At 44.4% G+C, this 19,199-nt stretch overlaps 1 protein-coding gene across 5 annotated transcripts in view; it reads left to right on the plus strand.

The window, feature by feature from the left end:
• The window catches only part of vmp1 (vacuole membrane protein 1), a 204,266-nt gene that overhangs the window by 108,095 nt on the left and 76,972 nt on the right, over nt 1–19,199 (plus strand). The window lies entirely within an intron of this gene.

Raw genomic sequence — 19,199 nt, forward strand, 5'->3', positions numbered from 1 at the left:
TGGGTACCAATGGCATGGCTAGGTCTAGGAAACCGTTTCTGTTTAGGGATTATGAGCATACGAACATACGAATTAGGAGCAGGAGTAGGACATTCGGCCCCTCGAGCCTGCTGAACCATTTGATAAGATCGTGGCTTATCTGAATGTGGCCTCATCTCCAGTTTCCTGTCTGTCCCTCATAACACTTGACTCTCTTGTCGATCAAGAAGCTATCTAACTCAGCCTTGAATATATTCAATGACCCAGCCTCCACTGCTCTCTGGGGAAGAGAATTCCACAGACCAACGCCCTCAGAAAAAAATTTCTCCGCATCTCCGTCTTAAATTGGGAGACCCCTCATTTTTTAACTGTGTCCCCTCGTTCTAGTCTCAGCCATAAGTGGAAACATCCTTCCAGCATCCACCCTATCAATTCGCCTCAGAATCTTACATATTTCAATACGATCACCTCTCATTCTTCTAAACTCCAATGGGTATTGGTCCAATCTGTTCAACCTTTCCTCATAAGATAACCCCTTCATCCCAGGATTCAGTCGAGTGAACCTTCTCTGAGCTGCTTTTATAGAGTCATAGTCATAGAGTCCAGAAACAGGCCCTTCGGCCCATTGTGTCTGTGCTGGCCATCAAGCACCTAACTATTCTAATCCCATTTTCCAGCACTTGGCCCGTAGCCTTGTATGCTATGGCGTTTCAAGTGCTCATCTAAATACTACTTAAATGTTGAGGGTTCCTGTCTCTATCACCTCTTCAGGCAGTGCGTTCCAGGTTCCAACCACCCTCTGGGTGAAAAGATTTTTCCTCAAATCCCCTCTAAACCTTCTGCACCTTCCCTTAAATCTATGCCCCCTGGTTATTGACCCCTCCGCTAAGGGGAAAATGTTTCTTCCTATCTAACCTATCAATGCCCCTCATAATTTTGTATACCTCAATCATATCTCTCCTCAGCCTTCTATGCTCTAAGGAAAGCAACCGTAGCCTTTTCAGTCTCTCTTCATAGCTGAAATGCTCCAGCCCAGGCAACATCCTGGTGAATCTCCTCTGCACCCCCTCCAGTGCAATCACATGCTTCCTATAGTGTGGTGCCCAGGACTGTACACAGTATTCCAGCTGTGGCTTAACTAGCGTTTTATACAGCTCCATCATAACCTCCTTGCTCTTATATTCTGTGCCTCGGCTAATAAAGACAAGTATCCCATATGCTTTCCTAACCTCCTTATCTACCTGTGCTGTTGCCTTCAGTCATCTATGGACAAGTTTTAATGCAACTTTATCCTTCCTTAAGTCAGACCAAATTGTACACTAAGGCCCTGTACAGCTGTAGCAAAACTTCCCTACTTTTATATTTTATTCCACTTGCAATAAGCACCAACATCCATTTGCATTTCTAATCACCTGTTATATTTGCACAGTAACTTCATTTGATTCATGTACAATCAAACAACTGACAGCAGGAGGAGGCTGCACAAACATCTCCATACTCAACGATGGGGGAGCCCAGCACATCACTACAAAAGACAAGGTTGAAGTATTTGCATCCATCTTCAGCCAGAAGTGCCGAGTGGATGATCTATCTCGGCTTCCTCCTGAGGTCCCTAGCATCACAGGTGCCAGTCTTCAGCCAATCCGATTCACTCCACGTGATATCAAGAAACGGCTGAAGGCACTAGATACTGCAAAGGCTATGGGCCCTGACAACTTTCCAACAATAATACTGAAGACTTGTGCTCCAGAACGAGCCGCACCCCTAGCCAAGCTGTTTCAGTATAGCTACAACACTGGCATCTACCCGGCAATGTGGAAAATTGCCCAGGTATGTCCTGTGCACAAAAAGCAGGACTATTCCGACCAGGTCACTTACCACCCTATCAGTCTTACCACCCTATCAGCCAAGAGCGACGTCTCAATTCATTCCATCTTCGCTGCCTTCGGAGAATACTTGGCATCAGGTGGCAGGACTATATCTCCAACACAGAAGTCCTTGAAGCGGCCAACACCCCCAGCTTATACACACTACTGAGTCAGCGGCGCTTGAGATGGCTTGGCCATGTGAGCCGCATGGAAGATGGCAGGATCCCCAAAGACACATTGTACAGCGAGCTCGCCACTGGTATCAGACCCACCGGCCGTCCATGTCTCCGTTATAAAGACGTCTGCAAACGCGACATGAAATCGTGTGACATTGATCACAAGTCGTGGGAGTCAGTTGCCAGCATTCGCCAGAGCTGGCGGGCAGCCATAAAGACAGGGCTAAATTGTGGCGAGTCGAAGAGACTTAGTAGTTGGCAGGAAAAAAGACAGAGGCGCAAGGGGAGAGCCAACTGTGCAACAGCCCCAACAAACAAATTTCTCTGCAGCACCTGTGGAAGAGCCTGTCACTCCAGAATTGGCCTTTATAGCCACTCCAGGCGCTGCTTCACAAACCACTGACCACCTCCAGGCGCATATCCATTGTCTCTCGAGATAAGGAGGCCCAAAAGAAGTCTACTCCTAATCTTCAGCAAAGTGATGGAAAATATTGTTGACAGTGCTATCAAGTGGCACTTGCTCAGCAATAATCTGCTCACTGACAGTTTGGGTTCCGCAAGGGCCATTCAGCTCCTGACCTCATTACCGTCTAGATCCAAACATGGCCCAAAGATCTGAACTCCAGAGGTAAGGTGAGAGTGACTGCCCTTGACATCAAGGCAGCATTTGACCGCGTATGTCATCAAGGAGCACTAGCAAGACTGGAGTCAATGGGAATCAAGGAAAAAACTCTCCGTTGGTTGGAGTCATACCTAGCACAATGAAAGATGGTTGTGGTTGTAGGAGGTCAATCATCTGGGCTCCAGGACATCACTGCAGGAGTTTGTCAGGGTGGTTTCTAGGCCCAACCATCTTCAGCTGCTTCATCAATGACCTTCCCTCCATCATAAGGTCAGAAGTGGGGATGTTCGCTGATGATTGCATAATGTTCACCATTCGCAACTCCTCAAATGCTGAAGCAGCCTGTGTCCAGATGCAGCAAGACATGGACAATGTCCAGATGCAGTAAGACTAGAACAGCATCCAGGCTTAGGCTGATAAGTGGCAAGTAACATTCACGCCGCACAAGTGCCAGGCAATGACCATATCAAACAAGAGGGAATATAACCATCTACCCTTGACGTTCAGTGGCATTACGGTTGCTGGATCCCCCACTATCCACATCCTGGGGGTCGCCATTGACCAGAAACTGAACTGGACCTGCCACGTAAATGCTGTGGCTACAAGAGCAGGTCAGAGGCTGGAAGTTCTGCGGCGAGTAACTCTCCTCCTGACTCCCCAAAGCCTGTCCACCATGTACAAGGCACGTCAGGAGTGTGATGGAGTACTCGCCACCTGCCTGGATGGGTGCAGTTCCAACAACACTCGAAGCTTGACACCATCCAGACAAAGCAGCCCACTTGATTGGCACCCCATCCACCACCTTCAACATTCTCTCCATCCACTACCGATGCACAGTGGCAGTAGTGTGTGCCATCTACAACATGCATTGCAGCAACTCACCAAGGCAGTTTCGACAGCATCTTCCAAACCCGCGACCTCTGTAACTTAGAAGGACAAGGGCAGCAAATGCATGGGAACACCACCACCTGCAAGTTACCCTCCAAGCAACACACCATCCTGGCTTGGAACTGCATCATCGTTCCTTCACTGTTGCTGGGTCAAAATCCTGGAGCTCCCTTCCTAAGAGCACTGTGGATGTACCTACACCTCAAGGCATGTAGCAGTTAAAGAAGGCAGCTCACCACCACCTTCTTGAGGGCAATTAGGGATGGGCAATAAATGCTGGCATAGCTAGCAATGCCCACATCCCCCACACAAAAAGAAAACAAAATGTACCAGGACACCCAGATCCCTCTGTACTGCAGAGTTCTGCGGTCTCTGCAGTCAAATAATGTACTGCTTTTCTATTCTCCCTGCCAAAGTGGATAGGTTCACATTTTCCCACATTATACTCCATGTGTGGAATTTTTGCCTACTTACTAACCTGTCTAAATCACTTGGACTCTTTATGTCCACTTGACTGTTTACCTTCCTAGCTATCTTTGTGTCTTCTGCGAATTTAGCTACTATACCTTCGGTCCTTTCATCCAAGTCATTGATATAGATTGTAAATAGTTGAGGCCCCAGCACTGATCCCTGTGGCACTCCACTAGTTACATCCTGCCAACCTGAAAATGACCCGTTTATCGCTACTCTTGGCATCCTGTTAGCTAACCAATCCTCTCTCGGCTAATATGTTACCCCCTACAGCAAGAACTCATATTTTGTGTAGTAACCTTTGCTGTAGCACCTTATCGAATGCCTTTTGGAAATCCCAAGTACACCACATCTACAGGTTCCCCTTTATCGACGTTGCATGTTACCTCTCAAAGAAGTCTAATAAATTAGTCAAACACAATTTCCCTTTCACAAAGTCATGTTGACTCTGCCTGATCGAATTATGATTTTCTAAATGACCTGCTGTAACCTCCTTAATAATGGATTCTAGCATTTTCCCAATGACAAATGTTAGGCTAACTGACCTATAGTTTCCTGTTTTCTGTCTCCCTCCTTTCTTGAATAGAGGTGTTAAATTAGCTATTTTCCAATCCGCTGGGACCTTTCCAGACTCGAGGGAATTTTGGAAAATCACAACTAATGCATCAACTATCTCTGCAGCCACTTCCTTTAAGACCCTAGGATGCAGGCCTTCAGGTCCTGGGAACTTGTCAGTCTTCAGTTCTAATAGTTTTCCCAGTACCTTTTCCCTGGTAATTGTGATTGTGATTGTTTTAGGTTCTTCCCTCCTTTTTACCTCTTGTTTTTCAAGTATCTTCGGGATTTTTTTGTGTTCAACGCACCCTCCATTTCCTTGTTACCCACGATTAATTCCCTAGACTCGCTGTCTAGAGGACCAACGTTCATTTGTTACTGTTTTCCTTTTTAAATACTTAAATACAGATAGGGGCTAAATTTAAAAAGTAGAACCACAAAGGTGGTAATCTCTGGATCTCTACCTGAGCCCCAAGTGAATTGGCATAGGTTAAATAAGATTAGAGAGTTGAATATGTAACTGAAAGATTGGTGAGGAAGCAATGGGTTTCAATTCGTGGGGCACTGACACCAGTACTGGGGAATGTGGGAGCTGTACCACTGGGACGGTTTTCACCTGAACCATGCTGGGACCGGTGTTCTGGCGAGTTGTATAACCAGGGCGGTAGAGAGGGCTTTAATAGTTGGGAGGGATCACGTGAGGGTAGATGTGGTAAATTAAAGAGAAAGGACGAGGTAATAGAGCAGGGTGGTGATATGGGTAATGATGGCGGAAAGGGACAGAGCGTATAAACTGAAGAGTGCACAGACAGACAAGGCCAGAGTTTGAAAGAATGGTGAAAAATAGATTAAAGGCTCTATCTGAATGCGTGCAGCATTCGTAACAAAACGGATGAATTGATAGCAGAAATAGAAATAAATATGTATGACTTGTTTCAAAGACGTAGTTGCAAAGTGACTAAGACTGGGACCTAAATATTCAAGGGTATTTGACATTTCAGTGGGAGAGGAAGCTAGGAAAAGGTGGTGGGACAGCTCTGTTAATTAAGGATGACATTATTACAGCAGTGAGAAATGATCAGAATATCAAGATGTAGAATCAGTTTGGGTAGAGGTAAGAAATAGCAGTGGTAAGAAGTCACTTGTGGGAGTCGTTTGTAGGCCCTCTAACAGCTACACTAAGACTAGAGTATACAGGAAGAAATAATGGGGGCTTGTAAGAAAGGTACTGCAACAATCGTGGATAATTTTAATTTTCATATAAATTGGACGGATCAGATTGGCAAAGGTAGCCTGGAAGATGAGTTCATATGAACATTGGAACAGGGAGCAGGAGTAGGGCACTCGGCCCCTTGAGCCTACTCCGCCATTCAATAAGCTCGCGACTGATCTGATTGTAACCTTGATTCCACATTCCTGCCTACCCCCAATAACCATTAACCCCTTGCTTATCAAGAATCTATCTACCTCTGCCTAAAAAAAAAAATTTAATGGCTCTGCTTCCACTGCCTTTTGAGGAAAGGAGTTCCAAAGACTCTTGACCCTCAGAAAAAAAATTCTCCTCATCTCTGTCTTAAATGGGCGACCCCTTATTTTTAAATAGTGACCCCTAGTTCTAGATTCTCCCACAGGGGGAAACATCCTTTCCAAATCCACCCTGTCAAGACCCCTCAGGATCTTCTGTGTTTCAAGGGTAGTGTATATTCGGGACAATTTCTTAGAGCAGTACGTTCTAGTGCCAACGAGGGAGCAGGCTATTTTAGACCTGGTAATGTGCAATGCGACAGGATTAATTAGTGACCTCATAGTAAAGGAGCCTCTAGGCAACAGTGGTCATAACATGATAGAATTTCACATTCAGTTTGAGGGTGAGAAGTGTGGGTCTAAGACTAGTGTCTTAAACTTAAATACAGGCAATTACAAAGGTATGAGGACAGAGTTGGCAAAAGTGAACTGGGAAAATAGGCTAAAAGACAGGACAGGAGAGATGCAGTGGCAGACATTGAAGAAGATATTTCATAACTCTCAGCAAAGATATATTCCAGTGAGAAAGAAATACTCTGAGAAGGATGCACCATCCGTGGCTAACTAAAGAAGTTAAATTTGTATCAAAATTGAAAGAAAAAGCGTACAATACTGCGAAGATTAGTGGTAGGTCAGAAAATTGGACGGATTTTAGAAACCAGCAAAGAATGACTGAAAAAAAATGTGAGAAATTAGAGTTTGAGAGAAAGCTAGCTAGAAATATAAAAACAGATAGTATGAGATCCTGCAAGTATTTAAAAAGGAAAAACGTATCTAAACGATCGTTAGTCCCTTAGGTGGTGAGATTGGGGAATTAATAATGGGAAACAAGGAAATGGCAGAAGTGTTGAACAGGTATATTGTGTCGGTCTTCACTGTAGAAGACACACAAAAATCCCTAGAATACTTGAAAATCAAGAGGTAAAAGGGAGGGAGGAACTTAAAAAAAACAATTACAATCAACAGGGAAAGGGTACTGAGAAAACGATTACACCTGCAGGCTGGCAAGTCCCCTAGACCTGATGGCCTGCTTCCTAGAGTCTTTAAAAAAAAAAGTGACCGCAGCGATAGATGCATTGGTTGTGATCTTCCAAAATTCCCTAAATTCTGGAAAGGTCCTAGCATATTAGAAAGTCGCAAATGTAACACCTCTATTCAAGAAAGGAGGGAGTCAGAAGGCAGGGAACTATAGGCCCAGTTAGCCTAACATCTGTCATAAGGAGATTGCTAGAATCCATGCTTAAGGAGGTAATAGCAGGACATTTAGAAAATCAAAATCAGGCAGAATCAACATGATTTTGTGAAAGGGAAATCATGTTTAACTAATTTATTGGAGTTCTTTGAGGAAGTAACAAGCAATGTGGATAAAGGGGATCCTATAAATGTGGTGTACTTGGATTTCTAAAAGGCATTCGATAAGGTGCTGCATCAAAAGTTACTATACAAAATAAGAGTTTATAGTGTAGGGGTAACATATTCGCATTGATAGAGGATTGGTTAACTAACAAGCAGTGAGTAGGTATAATTGGGTAATTTTCAAGTTGGCAAGCTGTTACTAGTGGAGTGCCACAGGTATCAGTGCTGGGGCCTTAACTATTTACAAACTATATTAATGACTTGGATGAAGGGACTGAATGTGTGGGAGCTAAATTTGCAGGTGATGCAAAGATAGGTAGGAAAATAAACTGCCAAAAGGACATTAAGGGTCTACAAACGGATTTAGATCGGTTGTGAGTAGGCAAAAATTTGGCAGATGGAATATAATGTGGGAAAATCTGAACTTGTCCGCTTTGGCAGAGAGAATAGAAAAGCAGTATATTTGAATGGCAAGAGACTGCAGAACTCTATGGTGCAGAGGGATCTGTGTATCCTAGTGCATGAATCACAAGAAGTTTTAATGCAGGTTTAGCAAGTGATTAGGAAAGCAAATAGAATGTTGGCATCGATTGCAAAGGGAATCGAGTATAAAAGTAGGGAAGTTTTGCTTCAGCTGTACAGGACCGTAGTCAGAACGCATCTGGATTACTGTGTACTGTTTTGTTCTCCTTACTTAAAGGATATATTTGCATTGGAAGCAGTTCAGAGAAGGTTCACTCGACTGATTCCTTGGGGTGAAGGGATTATCTTATGAGGAAAGGTTGAGCAGGTTGGGCCTATACCCATTGAAGTTTAGAAGAATGAGAGGTGATCTTATTGAAACATGTAAGATCCTGAAGGGATTTGACAGGGTTGATGCTGAGAGGACGTTGCCTCCTGTGGTGAGTCTAGAACTAGGCGTCTCCCATTGAGATGCGGGGAAAGTTTTTCTCTGGGGGTTGTTAGTCTGTGGAATTCTCTTCCCCAGAGAGCAGTGGAGGCCAAGTCATTGAATATATTCAAGGCTGAGTTAGATTTTTGATCAACAAGGGGGACAAGGGTTATGAGGGGCAGACAGGAAAGTGGCATTGAGGCCACAATCAGTTCAGCCATGATCTTATCAAATGGCGGAGCAGGCTCGAGTGGCAGAATGGCCTCCCTCTGCTCCTAATCTTTGTGTTCTCCTGGAGGTACTGACTTGTGAACTGCACCTCCACTAATAGCAACTGTCTCCAGTACAATGTCTAAGTGAACATTCTTTGAGTGTGAATCTAAACAGTGGGCATTGTCTGGCTATTTAACCATGGTGGCCGCCACAACTGAGGCTGTACCTGTCCATGTATATGTATTTATTTCCCTTAATCAGGCTGGCTTTTTTTATTTTCCTTCCCTGTTTGAAGTGGGGTGAGATTTAATGCCCATTTTTATTTATTTCCAAAATATACTTTATTCATAAAAATCTATATTAAAAAAAAAAATACATTACAAAACAGTTCCAAACTGTTTCCTTCAATACAGGAGTGAGTTGCCTCACCACCCTTCCATTTCGTTTTTCATGCCATATACATTTTATAGCAAACAAAGATTTTCCGGATAGAGTTCGAGGGGTTTTCCATGGATCCAGCCCCTCAGTTCAGCTCGGTGGGGGGACCTTACACAGTGGTCTTTCCCCATTGAGCCTTTGCCACGGCTGCCTCCACTGAGATCAATTAACTTTGCAGAGACTGTAGATCAAGCTTGTACCTGACTGCTCTGTCTGGTTCAGGACCACAGTACGGTGCATATACCCACTCATAAAGCAGGAGCTTGTAACTGCACACTTTCCCTAATTGTCTGAAACTGTTTCAAGCACTAACAGGTAAAAAAAAAAAATGGGATTAGTTGTGAGCAGCAACAACTATAGGGCTACATTTTGTCAGAGGTCTGACTGTTGACATTTAAAATTTTGAGTGATGCATACTAAATCTTTGTCTTTTCTGTTCATGTCTGAATGAATATATTTGAAATCAAGAGTTTGATTCCTCAAGTGTGTGATTTTTATTACTAACTAGTTAAATTTAGTTACTGAGACAGAAGGCTGTGGATTCAAGCTGCAATTCAGGACTTGAGCACAATATAAGCTAACACTGCAGTGCAGTACTGAAGGAGTGCTGCATTGATGGTAATGCCATCTTTGGATGAGATATTGTCCCAGTTGTGCTCGTTCAGAAGTGTGCAAAAGATACTACAACATCATTTGAGGAAGAGCAGGAGATTTCTTCTGTCCTAAATAACATTCTTCTCTCAACCAACACCACCAAAAACAGATTTTGTTATGATTACTGTACCTTCAATTTATCATTACTATCCAGTCTTAATCCATGGTAAGAAAAAAGTGAGCAAAGCATTCTCATCTTTCCCTCAAAACAAGTGTGTGATGAAAGTATAAGGGAATATCATTTGACTGAGGTCTTGTAAGCTGTTACTTAGAGAGTTTGAAAGGAGGGTGCCAGTATGCAGTAACACTCAGAACACCGATGTAGTTGTAATGGAGACCCTATATCTTGTGGATGTGTTCCTGATTTCAACCATAGGGAGGTGGAGTAGAAATTGGCTGATCCCCTGGAGTGGGGTTAAGCTGGCCCTTTGAGGAGGGAGTTTGATTTGATATTAATTGATTTTAGACAGGTATTTTGAAGACTTGTCAGAGTCATTATGGCACAGAAGGAAGCCATGCGGCCCATTGGGTCCATGCTGACTATCTGTGGAGCAATTCAGTCATTCCCATTCCCCTGCTTTATCCCCATAGCCATGCAAGTTTATTTCCCTCAAGTACCTATCCAATTTCCTCTTGAAATTATTAATCTTCTTCGCGTCCATCACCCTCCTAGGCAGCAAGTTCCAGGTTATTACCACTTGCTGCATTAAAAAAAAATTCTTCCTCACATCCGCCCTGCATTTTCTTTTATTCGTTTTATGAGATATGGGTGTTGCTGGCCAGGCCAGCATTTATTGCCCGTGATAAGGTGGTGAGCTGCCTTTTTGAACCGCTGCTGTCCATGTGAGGGTAGGTACACCCACAGTGTTATTAGGCAGGGACTTCCAGGATTTTGACCCAGTGACAGTGAAGGGACGGTTAGCGATTTTCCTGGGAGTGCAATAGGTCGACGACGGCCTTCCCACCCAGAGGCCAATTGAGGCCCTTAAGTGGCCTATTAGCGGCCATTTAAGGGCCTCTTCACCCCACCACTGAGATTTAATCAGTGGCAGACTTGGGCGATGGGGAGATCCAGGCCCCGGCCAGGAAACAATACACCTCCCAGGAGGCTCCTCCCCCTGCACATTACATCCACCTGCCCACACCCACTCGCTGGGGCCTTCAGCCTGGCCCCAGTGACCCCACCTCGCTTACCTGAGGTCCAGGTCTTCAGTGCTGGTCCTGGGACCAAGGTCTCTACAGTACCGGCAGTGGCCACTGCTCCCAGTGCGGCTGCCGATCCTGTAATTGGCTGCCAGCTTTTGGAGGTGGCATCCCCGTCTTTAAAGGGACAGAGATCCTGGAGCCAGCAAAGTCACCTCTGAAACAACGGAGCATCCGTGCCACGGGGGGGTGGACACAAAAAGGGCAAGATGGGGTTACCCTTGTCTTTTCGGCCTGGTGCCGGGAGCCCTGCCTCCTCCACAAAATCCAGCCCATTGTGTCTCCAGAACATCAGGAGCACATTTTTGTTAGCAAGGAGCATTTAAAGGTGAGAAAGTAAAAGAAGTCAGGAGGTGGGTTACTCGCTGCAGAATTACCAGCCTCTGACCACCTCCTCCAGTTAGTTGTTTAATTGTCCACCACCATTCATGTCTGGGCGTGGCAGGACTACACAGCTTTGATCTGATCCATTTGTTGTGGGATCGTTTAGCTCTGTTGCATGCTGCTTCTGCTGTTCAGCACACACGTAATCTTGTGTTGTAGCTTCACCAGATTGGCACCTTATTTTTAGGTGTGCCTGGTGCTGCTCTTGGCATGCTCTCCTGCACTCCTCATTGAACCAGGGTGCCCTGGCTTGATGGTAATGGTAGAGTTAAGGATATGCCAGGTCATGAGGTCACAGATTGTGGTTGAATACAGTTCTGTGCTGTTGTTTTCCCACAGCATGTCATGGATGCTCAGTTTTGTGCTGCTAGATCTGTTCTGAATCTATCCCATTTAGAACAGTGGTACTGTCACACAGCACAGTGGAAAGTATCCTCTGTGTGAAGATGGGACTTTGTCTCCATAAGGACTGTGCGGTGGTCACTCCTACCAATACTATCATGGACAGATGCATCTGCAGCCGGTAGATTGGTGAGGTAGAGGTCAGGTTGTTTTTTCCCTCTTGTTCGTTCTTTCACTACCCGTTGCAGGCCCAGTCTGGCAGACATGTTCTTCAGGATTTGGCGAACTTGGTCTGTAGTGGTGCTACCGAGCCACTCTTGGTGATGGACATTGAAGTCCCCCAGGCAGAGTACATTATATGCCCTTGCTATCCTCAGTGCTTCTTCCTAGCAATGTTCAACGTGGAGGAGTACTGATTCATCAGTGAGGAAGGGAGGGTGATGGGTGGTAATCAGCAAGAGGTCTCCTTGCCCATGTTTGACCTGATGTCATGAGACTTCATGGGGTTCAGAGTCAATATTGAGGACTCCAGGGACACTCCCTCCCAACTGTGTGCCACTGTGCTGGCAGCTCTGGTGGGTCTATCCTGCCAGTAGGGCAGGACATACCCAGGGATGGTGTTGGAGGAGTCTGGGTCATTGGTTGTAAGGTATGATTCGGTGAGTATGACTGTAAGGCTGTTGCCTTTTTAGTCTGTGGGACAGTTCTCCCAATTTTGGCACAAATCCCCAGATGTTAGTGAGGAGGATTTTGCAAGGTCCACTGGCCAGGGTATGCCTTTGTCGTTTCAGTAACTTGTGGTAGGTTGTGAATGTGTACAATAAAAGATTTCTGACTGAATTTGAGAACCTCCCCAACCTACCACTGACCACCGAATTGTCATTGTTTTCTTACCAAAACTAACTGTGGATGTTTGTGAAATGCAGCCATAATGTTAGGCTGACATATAGATTTTTGGACCCGAGAGGAATTGAGGGATTTTGGGATCAGGCAACTTAGTGGAATTGAGGTCAGGGATCAGCAATGATCTTGCTGAATGGCGGAGCAGCTTTGAGGTATGGCCTACTTCTGCTCTTATTTCTTATGTTCTTAGCATGCATGTTTTGTGCTGTGCATGTCATGCTGAGGGCACTGATTGATGCATGCATATCTTTGGATCTCCCACTGTGCAGACTTTATTTTTTATACGACCCTAAGTGTCAATCTTTTCAATCTCTGTTAGATACAGACAAGGACAGCACTGTGCTGATATAGTTACACTGATGGTCCTCGAAAGACCAAGGCCAGTCAATAAAGGCAGACTTAAGTCACACTCCAAGTAATTTTTCACGAAGCAAGATCGCAATGTTTCCCGTGTGTATAATCTTCAGTTTTCAATATCCCACCATCATAGTGCCAGCTAAGTGGCACGGAGCTGCAACTGTAAACAATTTTACTTTAGAAAAAATTGAGGAGTAAGTGAGTGTTAGTGAATCCCATAAACGTGAAGTTTGCAAACTGTAAATAATTGTGGGTTGCATCTAGCTTGACTGCATATTTCTAGTCTTGTTTTTATTTCCTGAGTTTAGTGATGTTCAGAATAAGAGCTGTTTTTCTTTTTTACAGATTTTTTTTTCTCTTAATTTGCAGATTTAAAAACATTGAGGGTCAGTTTTTCTCTCCTTTGCCCTTTTCTCCATTTTTACACTTAAAAATAAAACCCAGGTTTTAAATTGGAAATAAAAACTTGATCTAATGCTCCTTAATAATTCCCTTTTGGCGAAGCAATGTTGGCCAAGGTGGTGGAGCCAGCAGCAATACTGTACCAGTACATTCATTTCATCTATTTATGTCACTTTTTCCTATACTTCAAACCTCCAGCCTCATAATATTTAATTGGAACTTCCTCTCTCATGTCCAAATTCACATTGCTAAATTAAAGTTGGCCAAGAGTTTAAGATTTAAGAGTTTAAGAAAAATTGAATGTGCATTTTAAAAAATACCAAGCTTCCCCATGGGATTTAATATCCAAGTTAAAGGAAAAATGCATGCTATATATCATAGTCATGGAGAGATACAGCACTGAAACAGGCCCTTCGGCCCACCGAGTCTGTGCCGACCATCAACCACCCATTTATACTAATCCTACATTAATCCCATCCCCACCTTCCCTCAATTCTCCTACCACCTACCTACACTAGGGGCAATTTACAATGGCCAATTTACCTATTAACCTGCAAGTCTTTTGCAAGTCTCGAATATATGTTACATCCCTTCCCTTAAAGATCTTTGACTCTTGTACAATATAAGGAGCTACATAACAATACTTCTGGCCACTAAAATCCTCACCATGTTGACGAGCATCAAGTTGGAGACTGGCAATAGTTGCACTGAGAGATTTAATATCGGCTGCAGGAGCCAGGACTGAAGTCGAGAGGGATGGTTGCCTTTTGAGTATTGGATGTTGGAAGAGTGGAGCAACAATAGATAGGAATACACTGGTTGAAATGAAAAGGAGCAGCACCAGGCAACATAGTGAGAATTTGGTTACTCGTCTTATGTTACCCCCTAGGTTATCTGAAGGTCATACGTCTTTGGGGAAGAGGATGCAGCTTATACATGAGTAAATATTGGATGTGTTTTTCCTTAACCTCAGACATTAAATTTGGCAGGACGAATTTGGTATTTTATAAAGCTAAATTAAATTATTCCACTCAAATCTTCTGGCAAGTGTGGTGTGGAGACATGCAGCTATAAAGTTAAACCTGGGGGACAAGTTCTCTTGCTTCTTCCAGTGAGTCTGAGTAATAATACACCGTGGTGTCATGTCTGTATCCAATGCATAACCTCAAGAATTTTAGTTCCATAAACTGTAAATTGAGGTATGATGAAAAAATGTACATTATTTTCTTCAATTATCGTTAAAATTATCAAATTTAAAATTCTTTGGATTTTGGTGGTGCAGTGTGTTGGAGCTTCCAAGTACCACACCACAGTGTTGGCTACCAGCTTAGTCTACAGAGTTCCTGTCTTGTCGGCACTGCTGATAGAGGTCAGAGGGGCGAGGAGAAGGAAAAGTCCAAAGGAGTTATTTTTCCCTGACTGCAGTCATACACCTTTTGAAGTACAGATAGTGCCTGACCCGAGAAGGCAAGAGGAGAAAAATCTTCGGAAACAGGGAGTCTTGCTCAAAAATAAAACAAGTCTTTGGCTTGGCTTGTTACTTTCCCTCTTGATGCATAGGGCTGAATTTTATGAGCGCGCTGCAAATTGTGGCGGCACACTCTGATCATGGCGGTCTAACCGCCATTGGTGAGCCCCCGCGATATTTCGCACTGGGGATCGTTTAAATGGAGGGGCCGGAGCAGCCACCCCTGATGACATAGAGGAGGGCGGCCTGCCCCCAATGACGTAGAAGGGACATCTGCTCTGTCCCTGGCAACGGCATCCGGTGCCACCGCACAGGTGCAAGTGCCATTTTTAAAGGGTTGCAACCCCTTACTGGCAATTTTAATTTTTAAAGTGACCATTACCTTTAATTTATATAAAAACATTAAAGTACAGATCCAAGCCCCTCTTCCCCCACCCCCCCACCCCCCAAATCATAAACGAATAAATTTATTTCCCTCTCTTTCTCCCCCGCCCCCATGCCGAAAAACCATTTTTGCCAGTCCCGACCTTTCACCCCCAAACTTTATGATCTTTGCCCTTCAACCCCTTCCCACCATTCCTTCAGCCAATGGAGTAAGTTTCCTTCGTTTTTTCCCCCCCCTCCCACCAGTGTCTCGTCTTGAATCCCCAAATGGGGATCAGAAGGCGCAGGGCTTCCAGCCACCATCCAGAATATCTGCATGGGACGACCACCCGGTCCAGGTAAGTTAATTAACATGTAATAGCATACATTTTATTAGGCAAACGAAGGCCCCACCACCAAGCAGCCGGGGGGTGGGGGGTGTGCACCAAGGTCTTGCCACCGCTGATAAAATGCGGTGTGGCCTTGTCGGGCTTGGGGTCATGGCAGGCCTCTCCCATAAGAATGTTCCGCCCCCCCCCCCGCCCCCCTGGTTACGACCCCCGACGCCAGAGGGCTAAAATTCAGCTCATAGATTCACTCTGTAACTTGACGCTTTCCCCCTTTGCTAGTTTTCATATCTCTTTAAATTGGCTCTTGTTTCAATCAAGTGCTTCTTTTTCCTTTTAAACTCTGGTCTTGGTTGTGAACACAGACTTGGTTCAGTTCAGTTTATGTTTCCTGTCAACTTTTTCCATTTATGAATTTCTGTATCTACATTCATAATGGAAACTCTCTGTCAATTTGTCACACTGTAATTATACCCTCATGCCAGTGTAGGTGTGGCTGTGCCTCCACTTGCGAGGATGTAATTACAATATGACAAGATTGCATAGTTTCCATTACCAATGCAGTCAAATAAAAATAATAGAAATATTTTTAAAAAAAACTAATGTATGACTCTGAAATGGGGATTGAATTATTTCTGCATGCCCTGGTCCAGTTATTCCCCAGTCTTTAACTACCTTTCACTAAGGACTACACTTATTCTTGACTCCCTATGTGCAATGTTATATGGACGTTGCTGGCTAGGACAGCATTTATTGCACATCCCTAATTGCCCTTGAGGTGGTGGTGAGCCGCCTTCTTGAACAGCTGGAGTCCATGTGGGGTAGGTACACCCACAGTGCTGTTAGGAAGGGAGTTCCAGGATTTTGACCCAGCGACAGTGAAGGAACAGCGATATATTTCCAAGTCAGGATGGTGTGTGGCTTGGAGGGGACCTTGCAGATGGTGGTGTTCCCACACATCTGCTGTCCTTGTCCTTCTAGGTGGTCGAGATCATGGGTTTGGAAGGTGCTGTGTAAGGAGCCTTGGTGCATTGCTGCAGTGCATCTTGTAGATGGTACACACTGCTGCCACTGTGCGTCAGTGGTTTGAGGGAGTGAATGTTTGTGGATGGGGTGCCAATCAAGTGGGCTGTTTTGTCCTGGATAGTGTCGAGATTTTTTGAGTATTTTTGGAGCTGCACCCATCCAGGCAAGTGGAGAGTATTCCATCAAACTCCTGACTTGTGCCTTGCAGATGGAGGACAGGCTTTGGAGAATCAGGAGGTGAGTTACTCGCCGCAGGATTCCTAGCTTCTGATCTGCTCTTGTAGCCATGGTATTTATATAGGTACTCCAGTTCAGTTTCTGGTCAATGGTGACCCCCAGGATGTTGTTAGTGGGGAATTCAGCAATCATTGAATGTCAAGGGGAGATGGTTAGATTTTCTCTTGTTTCAGATGGTCATTGACTGCCACTTGTGTGGCACAAATGTTACTTACCACTTATCAGCCAAAGCCTGGATTCTGTCCAAGTCTTGCTGCATTTCTACACGGACTGCTTTAGTATTTGAGGAGTCGTGAATGGTGCTGAACATTGTGCAATCATCAGTGAACATCCCCACTTCTGACCTTATGATTGAAGGAAGGTCATTGATGAAGCAGCTGAAGATGGTTGGGCCTAGGACACTACCCTGAGGAACTCCTGCAGTGATGTTCTGGAGCTGAGGTGATTGACCTCCAACAACCACAGCCATTTTCCTTTGCGCTAGGTATGACTCCAGCCAGCGGAGAGTTTTCCCCCAATTCCCAATGACTCCAGTTTTGCTCGGGCTCCTTGATGCCATACTCGGTCAGATGCTGCCTTGATGTCAAGGGCAGTCACTCTCACATCTCAAAATTTGCTGGTTGAATTAACAAAGCTTTTTATTAAAAACAGACGTTTCAACAGGAGTTGCTAAAGTTAATGCACTTTGAGGTGGGAGACATATGGAGAGTTAAGCTTTGGATTTTTTTCTAAAATCCTGGTCATCTGCTATGACCGCAACTGAAAATAATGAACCTGGCTCCTGATCGCCACAATATGCAATTGTCTACACACTAATCCACTTCAGAATTTTATTTAAAATCCAGAAAGAAAATGTTGAAAAAGGACTTGCATTTATATAACATCTTTCACAACCTCAAAATGTACGAAAGTACTTTACAACTAATCAAGTACTTTTAAGGTATTGTCACTGTTGTGATATAGGAAGCTCAACAGCCAATTTACGCGCAGCAGAGTCCCACGAACAGTGATGTGATATGGACCAGATAATTTTTTTCTCAGGAGTGATAGTTGAGGGATCAATGCTGGACATGACACCAGGGAGAACTCCCTTGCCCCTCTTTGAAATACTGCCGTGCAATCTCTGAGTGAGCAGACAGGGCCTTGATTTAATGGCTCAGCCGAAACAAGGCACCTCTGACAGAGCAGCATCCCTCCAGTACAATACAGAGTGTCAGCCTGGATTATGTGTTCAAGTCTCTGGGGGTTGGATTTGAACCCAGAACCTTCTGACTCAGAGGCCAGAATGCTACCAACTGAACTATGGCTAACTTTGTGAATGATTTAAATAGTTTGATGTGAAGAATGAGGAAGTATTTTTTTTGAAGAAATACAATTTACCAGCTTCTTGGTGCAGACACCATTTAGTTGCACTTAGAAATGCTTAATTTGCAGAAGTAATTTGGATTTTCCACTTTTACATGAAAATTCATTACCATGTAAAGGCCAAGTTAATCTCACAATTTTACTTTACAATGTGTAAGTACCACAGTTATGGAAATTCGCTTACTCATTGCTTTCTACTGAACACCCTCAATATCCTTTTTTGGTTTGCATTTGTTTAATGAATCAGTCAGTGAGGCTATTTGGTAATGTCAATTGGGTCTCCTCAGTTTCTATTACACTTGTTTCATGTCATTTCTGGGACTGGTTTAGATTGTCTGATAGCGTAGGAGAGGAATTTTCAAGAGTATTTTTCCCTTATTGGCAATTTTTTTTTCTCTTGCGCCTCTCGATCACATGATTGCAGGGAAGTGTCTGGTCATGATACTCCAGCCATCGTGGGGTATTGAGCTGGCTTGATGGACCTGCCAATCTTTTCCTGCCCATCAATTTTGTATGTTTCAAGTTATCTTGCAGAAACCCTCATTCATGCCTTTATTACCTCTAGACTTGACTATTCCAATGTACTTCTGGCTGGTCTTCCACATTCTACTCTCCGTAAACTTGAGGTCATCCAAAACTCTGCTGCCTGTGTCTTAACTCACACCAAGTCCCTTTTCCCAATCACCCCTATGCTTTCTGAACTACCAGTCACGCAACATCTTGATATTAAAATTTCCTTTCTTGTTTTCAGATACTTCCATGGCCTCACCCCTCCCTATCTCTGTAATCTCCTCCAGCCCAACAACCCTCCAAGATACCTGCGCTCCTCTAATTCTGGACTCTCGTGTATCCCTGATTTTAATCTCACCACCATTAGTGGCCGTGCCTTCTGTTGCCTAGGCCCAGAAATTTGGAATACCCTCCCTACACAGCTCTGCCTCGCCATCTCACTTTCCTCCTTTTAAGACTGGGCAGCGCAGTGGTTAGCACCGCAGCCTCACAGCTCCAGCGACCCGGGTTTAATTCTGGGTACTGCCTGTGTGGAGTTTGCAAGTTCTCCCTGTGTCTGCGTGGGTTTCCTCCGGGTGCTCCGGTTTCCTCCCACATGCCAAAGACTTGCAGGTTGATAGGTTAATTGGCCATTATAAATTGCCCCTAGTATAGGT

This window comes from Heterodontus francisci, chromosome 30, assembly GCF_036365525.1.
Source record: "Heterodontus francisci isolate sHetFra1 chromosome 30, sHetFra1.hap1, whole genome shotgun sequence".
NCBI lineage: Eukaryota > Metazoa > Chordata > Chondrichthyes > Heterodontiformes > Heterodontidae > Heterodontus > Heterodontus francisci.